The sequence below is a fragment of the Carlito syrichta genome, unplaced genomic scaffold (genome assembly GCF_000164805.1).
Source record: "Carlito syrichta isolate Samal-C Ts95f unplaced genomic scaffold, Tarsius_syrichta-2.0.1 Scaffold287805, whole genome shotgun sequence".
In the NCBI taxonomy this organism is placed as follows: domain Eukaryota; kingdom Metazoa; phylum Chordata; class Mammalia; order Primates; family Tarsiidae; genus Carlito; species Carlito syrichta.
In genome coordinates this window covers 447170-456085 of record NW_007231901.1, presented here as the reverse complement: position 1 = coordinate 456085, position 8916 = coordinate 447170, and the positions used below count along the sequence as shown (strand labels likewise).

Sequence of the window (8916 nt, the reverse complement as noted above, 5' to 3'; positions counted from 1 at the left end):
ATGGTTGGTTCCATGTTTTTGCTATTGTGAATAGAGCTGCAACAAACGTGTGTGCAGGCATCTTTTTTTGTAGAATGATCTGAGTTCCTCTGGGTATATTCCCAGTAAGGGGATTTCTGGGTCATATGGAAGGTCAATTTCTAGTTCTTTTAGAAATTGCCACACTGTCTTCCAGAGAGGTTGCACTAGTTTGCATTCCCACCAGCAGTGTAGAAGAATTCCTTTTTCTCCACATCTTCACCAGCATCTGTTGTTGTTTGCTTTATTAATAATGGCCATTCGCGCTAGGGTTAGGAGGTATCTCAATGTGGTTTTGATTTGTATTTCTCTGATGATGAGTGAGGCTAAGCACTTTTTCATGTGTCTGTTGGCTGCCCGTATCTCTTCTTCTGAGAAGTGTCTATTCATGTCTTTTGCCCACTTTTTAATGGGACTGTTTGTCTTCTTTTCTTTTCTTTTCCTTTGAGTTCCTTGTAGATACTAGAACTTGTGCTTTTATCTAAGAGACAACTCTTTCGTTTGTCCTCTAAGTACCTTTCTCATTTCTTGGTTATTGCTTCTTCTCCAATAAATTATTTCTATTGGCATACAAACTTGCTGAAGTATCTTCTCTCTTAAGGAAAAATATACCCTTGTCCTCCAGTTATTGGCTCATCTCTCTGCTCCCTTTGATAGCTAATATCCTTAAGAACAAGTTCATTCTTTCCTGAACATACTCTGGTCAGGCTTTCATACCAATCACTTCAATAAATCCTCCTGTCAAAATTGCCAATGAACTCCACATTGCCCAAGTCCATCTCTCTCTCTGTCTCAGCACTACTTAATACAGCAACCAAGCTATTCTACCACCTTTAGTCCTCGGAGTCCACTTACTCTTGGCTCTCCTCCCATCTCATTGGTGGCTACTTCTCGGGTCCCTTTGCAGTTCCTTCTCCTCTTCCTGGCCTAGGATATTACAGCGTCTGAAGCCCACTTCACTTTCCATTCTACACTCTTGCTTTCCCATGGCTCTAAATATCATCGATTAACTCAGGATTCCCAAAGTCATTTCTCTGGCAAAGACCTCTCCAGAACTCTTGAATCTTACTTCTCAGTGCTCATTCACACTTTCAGCTAGATGTTGAATAAGCATCTCAACTTCACACACGTAGCACTGAACGACTGATGCTCCAACTTTTTTTCCCACCCTATCTTCCCCATTCCAGTGGATGACACCATCAGCCAGCCAGGTACTCAGGCCTAAATCATTGGCCTCATTCTTGGTTCCTCTCTTCTGGCATGCCCAACCTTTCATTCCCAATATCCAGCCATTGGCACATGTTGTCATCTCTATCTTTAAAACATACTGACCTTTCCCCCACCAGCCTAGTCCTAGCCATCAGACAGGTAAAGAGCCACCTACGTTCACTCCTTCTTCCCCCATCTCATTATAGTCTATTATCTGACAGCAGCCAAAACATTTTTTTTTAAGTACAACAGGGCAGTCTCTTCTTTATTTGATATTCTGCCATGGCTTCTAATATATTGATTTCTGCCCAAATCTTCACTGGGACCTCCACAGGATAGATGTTTTCCTTTCTTCAAATCCTACAACTCACCCTCCTGCTCACTCCACACCAGCTTTCAAAGAACCCAAGGTCATGCTGCCCTCCGGGGCTTTGCATTTACGATTTTTTCCTCCCATGTGCTGTTTCTTCCTTCCTCCAAGGTGGCTGACTTTCTCACCTGGCCTCTGCTCAAAAGGCAGATTTTTTAGAAAACCTCCTGACCAAGCTCAAATCGTTACCCTTCTACCTGTTTGCATGCTTCATTTGTCTCCATAGTAACTATCTGACATTACATTAGATATTTGACTGAATGCTTACTGTCTGCTTTCCCACAGAATGTAAGCTCTATTGGAAGAGGAGAATGCCTCTTATTTTTTACCGCGGTATCGCCAGAGCCTTGAACAGTACCTGGCACACAGTAGGCTTCCAATGATACGTGCTGATTGATTGAAATGAATGAATGGGAACCACACCCAACTCTTCCTGGTATGCTGAATTTTTCTATCCACTCCCAAAGCGGCATGATTGTATTTTTCAAGGATGGGAAATTCAGTGTCTTTCTACCTTCGGTTCCCTCTCTGTTGAAGAGTCACCCTATATTTCATCACCATTCCCTTAGCTGCATCCACTGGGACCTAGAACTTTGCTCAGTGGCAGCCACACCAGCATAACAATGGTTTTGAAAAGCTAAACCTTGACGTGTGATTAACTCTAGGCTGCTCTGATGCCCTGTCAATTCTGAACCTGCATAGCTCCGCGAGGGGCATGTCTCTCGACTTTCCTGTAGGCCTCATCAACTTTTCTGAAAACTGTCCCTAAATAGCTTAGCATTCTGGTTTAAGATTCTGGCTCGGATTTTGGTTTCACTTTTAAAAATCTGCTCCGACACCTATTTTGACGCCCAGGAAATGGCCCATTTGTAGTTCTAGGTCTTTACCCTTGAGTGTATCTACTCCTCCAGATTGACCAGGGATGGGTCCTTCCTGTCTCCCTATTTCTGTCCACTTTCCCCTGCCTGGCACCTCTGCTGGGAGTTGGCATACAGTTTCTAGAGTCATGCTTTGCATATAGTAAACACTCGAGAAATCGTGGTTGGATTGAATTAATTGGAAGAGTATTTCAGTGATCGATAGCTGCAGAAGAAAAAAGAAACCCACCCCAAAACAACATGTATCATCTCTCAGGACTGTGTGTTGACCTTGCAGTTCTGCTCCATGTGACATCCGCTGGATATTGGGACAGCCGCACGGCACCATCCTAGCATGAGCCAGCAGCCACCACCTGAGAGCTGAGCTGGGGCTGTGACCATAGTTTTTCCCACATGGGTCTCCCCACGTGACTGTCAGGGCTTCCTCAAAGCAGAGTTGCAGAGTTCCAGGCTCTACTTGCCGGGTGCTTCGTGACACTCATTAGCCAAAGCTAGCAACAGAGTCTGGGTGGGATGGGACTCCACAGAGGCAAATTAACTGGGAGGTGTGTTCACTGAGTCTTCCAGAATGACACCCTTCTAATTCTTGAGGAGGCGCCCTCTCCCCGCCCAACACACATGGCATGCCAGGTCTCTCTGCAAAGTGGCTATAAAGCCAGACATGACTCATATGTGAGCACATAAGTTGGTCCAGCCGCTGCCCTGCTGATGTGTCATTTCATGGCATCATGTGGGTGGAGTACATGGTCTTCATGCCTGTTTTAGCTTGATAACTACATTTTCATCGTCTTCTAAAGAGCCCCCAAATCTATACCAGCTCACTCTCATGAGTTCTTAGACTCATAAAAGACAGGAGGGGGGCAGTTCTCCACCCTGTCTTACAGATGGTGTCTTAGACCTTTACCGTGGGCGATCTCCATAATACTATTGAGCAAAGAAGAATTTTAATTTTTTCTAGGCGATCTCAGCATGTGGATTGTAGTCTAGCCACAGATTGTTGTTTTTTTTGTTTTGTTTTGTTTTTTTTTCTGCAAGACCTTTTATATTACACAATAGAATTAAAAACCGTAGCAAATGTTCAGATATTTAAATGAGCACCAAACACTACAAAGTGCAACCAACATGGTTCTATTAAAAACTCTCTTCAACTATGGCATTCAAGGACAGCAATATAATATTTTCTTTACAAAGCAACTAATATAAAAATCTGCAGATGCCATAAGTTCATTTCTAGGCTATTCTCACATACACGTATCATTAGATATACTTTCTTTCAATTCTTTCCTGAGGTATTTTTTTGTGATTGAATTTTACTGTACTGCTGGATGCATTATCTTTGATCATCCTTCCCTAAAATGATTTTTAAAGACCTGCAAAAAATTTTATTGCATAGGACACTATTCATGACACAGAGCTCGGGAACTGCAAATAGGTGGCATGGGAAAATACTGCATTTTAAGAATCTGTTACATACATTTTTTTTACAGTTTGTCGCTTTAAAAAAATTGAAGTCATAGCTAAGACTTAACTACGTACAATGAAGTATTTTAGGAATGTTAGAGATTAGAGAGTAAGGTGAATGATACAAAGGAAAAAAGTCATCATTCTTGCTGGCTATATATTGTATTGCCTTCAAAAGCAACTGTACACATGCTGTTGTCAGTTCATAGTTAAATATTTCTACTAATCTGTTTTGGGAGAGCAAATGTCTTTCAAGGTTTCCAGCTCCTCTATGAGCTTCTTGTTCTGGACCTCCAGCACTGCGACCCGACTCTCCAGACATTTTACATATTCTTTCTTTCGACGTCGACATTCTTTAGCCGCTTCCCTGAAAAACGCACAAGCAAAAAGGCAAACAGAACATTTTTGCATGCTACTGACACAGAGATTGAAGTAAGCGTGGTAAAGTGATCATGGTTGCATTCCAAATCTTGGAACAACACTCCCAATGCAACGTCAAACACTAAGCCCAACTGGATTCCTAAGGATCACAAGTGTCCCTTCCACGAGTCCACATGGCAATTAGTAGAACTGCTGCATCTCCTGCCTTGATTAGAGTTCATAGTAAACAAGGTCCAAGTCAAAGACAGTTACTCTGCTTTATGGCAATAAAGATCTTTGAGGGCCTTGAGTTCCTCAATGAGAGTCTTGTTTTGGTTTTCAAGCACAGCCACACGATTTTCAAGACATTTGACATATTCTTTCTTCTTCCTGCGACACTCCCGGGCAGCTTCCCTGTTCTTCATAAGCCTCAGCTCTCGCTTGCGTGTGGCTTCTTCTGCTAGCTGCTGGGGACTGTGCAGACTCCCCGGCGAGGCAGCCATCACTACACCCTGAGGCAAAGCAGTAGTAGGAGCTCGGATCTGGTAAGTTGGCATGTCACCAGTGGCGGTGTATTGCCCCGTGCTAGTCTGATATATGCTAGTCGGTACTGCCATGGTAGCGATGTTAGGTGGCGTTCCTTCTTCCTCTGATTTTTCTTCTTCAATCTTGGACACACCAGGCACATCAGAGGACAGTTCATTCAGTATTTTTCTATAAGAGGGTCTTCGTGAAAGGATTTCTCTACGTTTATGAGAATCAATTACACCTTCTGATTCTGCAGACTCATCTGTCTCTGCAACTGTTGCTACCTGAACAGTTTGTATCTGTGGTGACTGAATAACCGATGGCTGTGGTGTCTGAATTACTCCCTGGACATGCACAGTTTGGCCCGAAGGTAACTGCACTAGAGTTACAGCTGGAGAGCCTCTTCCGGTGCCTGATCCAGGTACAGAGACCTTAGATTCGTCCTAATATATTTTTTCCTGCTACATTTGCTCATTATTAAGACATTTGTAATCAACGCTTTGCTTCTTCCTCCTTTTCTTCTTTATTTATCCCGCAGCGGAGGGGTTTACGAAGCGGACCTCGTCACGGCTCACGGACGCGAGGAGGGGGAGACGCCGGCCGACCGCCGCGCAGGAGCTGCGCCGCCGCCCAGCAAGCCGGCGGCGGCCCCACGTCGTCCCCACGTCAGCTCTGATGCGCCAGCCCCAGATGGTCGTTAATGCTAGTAGTAGAACACACTTGGATGAAAGAAACTGAAAACCCATTGACTAGAAATATCTTGGAATTAAAAACATATCACCAGCTATAAGCCGGAGCCACTCAGTCAGGCAAGTAGATGGGAAGCCATTTCAGCTACTGCATTCTCTCTTGGAGTCGAAGCCAAATCCGGGAAAGAGTTGAGTGCTTTTTAGCCCAATAATGCTGGGGTCTTTGTTTCACAAGAGGCAACCTCCCAACCACAGGAATGAAAGAAAACATTCTTTCTCCACTGTGAAATTAGATTGTGCCATCCCCCAAAGAGAATTAATGCTAGCCTCGGCTGCATGGGTGTGCTTCTTAGTCAAGAAGTCACCCTCCAGTCTCACTGTCAGGAGGCAGATGTGGAATTGCTACCTTTGCTCCAACTCCTGAGAGCAGAGCCCCCCTTCCCGCTTCCTCTCCTCCTGTAGTGTTGTACCCAAATCCTGAATCCGAGAGACCACCAAAGAGCCCACTCCAATGCAAATCACACGAGGGTCTTTATTCAGGCTTGAGTCTGGGCTCACGTCCGTAACCAGCACAGCGGTACAGGAACGAGAGCCCCGACCCAGTGCAGCAAGCAGCTTATATACACAGTTACAAGGGAGGGGAAAGAACTTTAAACTTGTTCGCACAGGATTGGGTAATTTCTCCTACTGGGTATGGGGGCGTTTGGGATTGGTTGGTTTGTATGGTTGTAGGTTGCAGCTGATGGCAGCTGACCATCAACGGTCAGGTGGGCTGGGTGGAACCGGTTGGGATATCTGGAATGTGAGATTACCCAGGGAGTGGAGCAGGAAATGGGGCCAGAGGGTCTGCACCGTGACTCCGTGGTTTTCTTTTGGTATGTGAACTTGTTTACCAAAAGTATACTACTGGGCTTGGGTGGGAAAGCAAGCATACATCTGAGTTTTAAAAACAAGTTTCAATATACATTCAAAATAAGCTTCAACCTACACTTAAAACAAGTTTTATCACACAATTATGAACCAGATGGCCTTTGAGCTCCTCAGCAGAAGACCTGAATGGGAAGAGAATCAAGAGCATCAGGCCTGAGGCTCAGGGCACTAGCAGGGAGATTCTGAGTCCCCTCCTAATGGAATTTGCGGAAGGAGAAGCTGACGCCAACAGGCCAGGGAACTTGGAAGAAAGGACCGTGGGAAAAGGATGGCATGATGAAGAGAGAGAGAGATAGACAGACTGACGCAGGGGGTGGTGCCCTTTGTTCCAAACTTGCAGTCGGTGGGACCCCCTTCTCCTGTGGCACAAGGGAACAACTACATTGTCCAAGTTGCAAACTCTGCTTGGAGATTCACCACTTTGAATTACCTCCTTTGTAGTCCAAGGTTATTTGTGTTCCTGGGGGTGTAATGGGAGGACAAAGCTGAGCCTGGGAGACAGAAAGCTGGAGGCACCCAGGAAGAGGGTAACCACTCACAGTATCCTTACTTTGGTGATGCTTGGTTAGGCTCTGGGGGAAAACATCTTCCTCTCCCAGAACATATTGCCAAGGCATGGGCTTACCCCCATTCCAGATCTTCCGCTAACCCACGTGATGCCATTGTGCAAATGAGAAGATTGCAAAGCTCTGGGAGAGGAAGGGGCCAGACAGCATTTCGGCACCCTTGCTCCTTCAGCGAGGCAACTTGCCACTTGCACCACCCTCTGCCCCCATAAACCACCAAGCAACTCACTTGGGGACAGAAAACAAAGGGCTCTGTCACAGCTAGGTTTTGTAATAATCGTCATCATGATCCCCTTTGTTCGGTGCTTCCTGGAGGCGGGGACTAAGTGAAGTGCTTGACTTTTGTCACTTCGTTCAATCCTCCTGATAAGCAGGTTGCCAGTCTCATTCTGTTCTTGACAGGTGAGGATTCTGAGGCTTTACGAATTAAGAGACTTGACCCAGACAAGCAGCTAGGAACCAGTGGAGACCCAGCTTTCCAGCTTCTCTGTCTCTCTTTCTGGGCACTTGTCCGCCTCAAATATCTTTTCTTAAAGAAATTATTTTATTTTATTTTAGGTTCAAGGGGTATAAGTGCGGGTTTCTTACACAGACATATAATGTAATGGTGAGGATTGGGCTTCAGGTGACACACTCCTGACAGCAAACATTATAACCATAGGTAATTTCTGAACCCTCTCTGCCTCTCCCCTTTTGGTAGGCTCTGTGTTTATTATTTCCTTTATTCTTTTGCCTCGAAGACTGACTTCTATGAACCAAGGGGTGCCAGAGACTTTGTTTGCTGTCTGTTATGTTTATTTTCACTTTATTCACCGGTTCTTCTTAAACTGCCTGCAGATTTGAGTAAGGCCAAATTGCTAGGAAGTGGTGGATCCAAAATGAAGACGTAGGTTGGCTTCCTGGGTCTGGGTTCATTCTCCAGTTGTCATTCTCTTCCCTCTAATGCCTCGGTTTGTCTTGCAGCAGACAAAGTTTGGTGACCATGTCCTATCCTGTGTGGCTGTCAGGGCAGAGAATGGTGGAATGGTGCCCTCTCCCACCGCTATTCCACGGCCGCCTTGCCTCCTCACCCTGAAGACTGCCACTGCTCTTTCTTCCTACTGACTCCTAACCTGTCTTGTGTTAGCAGCTCACTCAGGGCCTCTTAATTCCAGAGAAACCTCAGATGGGCCCTGGCTACTTTTCTGCAGTGACAGATTTCGAGGATGACCGCTGCTCCTAGATCGCCATTGACAAAGACAAGTCACTGAACCATTTTGTTTAAGGGCCTCTAATTTTTACTCTTCAGAGTTTCCTACATGATTAAGTTACTCTGTGGACACGGTCCACCCCCAAATATTCCTCTGCTTCGGCAGGGAGCTGCACGGTTTCCTCAAGTTCCTCTGCCCACTGAATGAACCATCTCAGAAGCAGGTCACGCATATGCATCTGTGGATGTGTGGATGTGTGTGCAGTTCTCTATTCATACATTACCAAATCATTGACTGCTTAAGTTCTTGTCACTTTCAATGAGTAGGTTATACAGACACTAAGTTGGTTTAAAAAAAAAAACAAACAACATACATACATACATATTTGGCCAGGCGTGGTGGCTCATGCCTATATTTCCAGCAATGGTGGGAGGATCGCTTGGTCTCAGGAGTTCGAGACCAGCCTGTGCAACATGGTGAGATCACACCTCTAACAATTAATTAATTAATTAATACTTTGCTCATGATTCTCTTCCCGTTCAGGTCTTCTGCAGGAGGAGAGGAAGCGGGAAGGAGGGCTCTGCTCTCAGGAGTTGGAGCCAAGGTAGTAATCCCACATCTGCCTCCTGACACTGAGACCGGAGGCTGGCTTCTTTCTTTTTTTATTGAGTTGGAGTCTCACTCTGTCACCCAGGCTGGAGTGCAGTGGCCGCTCCT

General features: G+C 45.4%; 1 pseudogene across 1 annotated transcript; it reads right to left on the bottom strand.

The window, feature by feature from the left end:
- Positions 1–3582: 3582 nt before the first annotated feature.
- On the bottom strand, positions 3583–5299 carry LOC103255096 (annotated as a pseudogene). The gene is made up of 2 exons (XR_002481659.1): positions 4694–5299; positions 3583–4298 (listed from the first exon to the last, which is right to left on the bottom strand). The product of XR_002481659.1 is annotated as a cAMP-responsive element modulator-like (transcript).
- Between the last annotated feature and the right edge of the window lie 3617 nt (positions 5300–8916).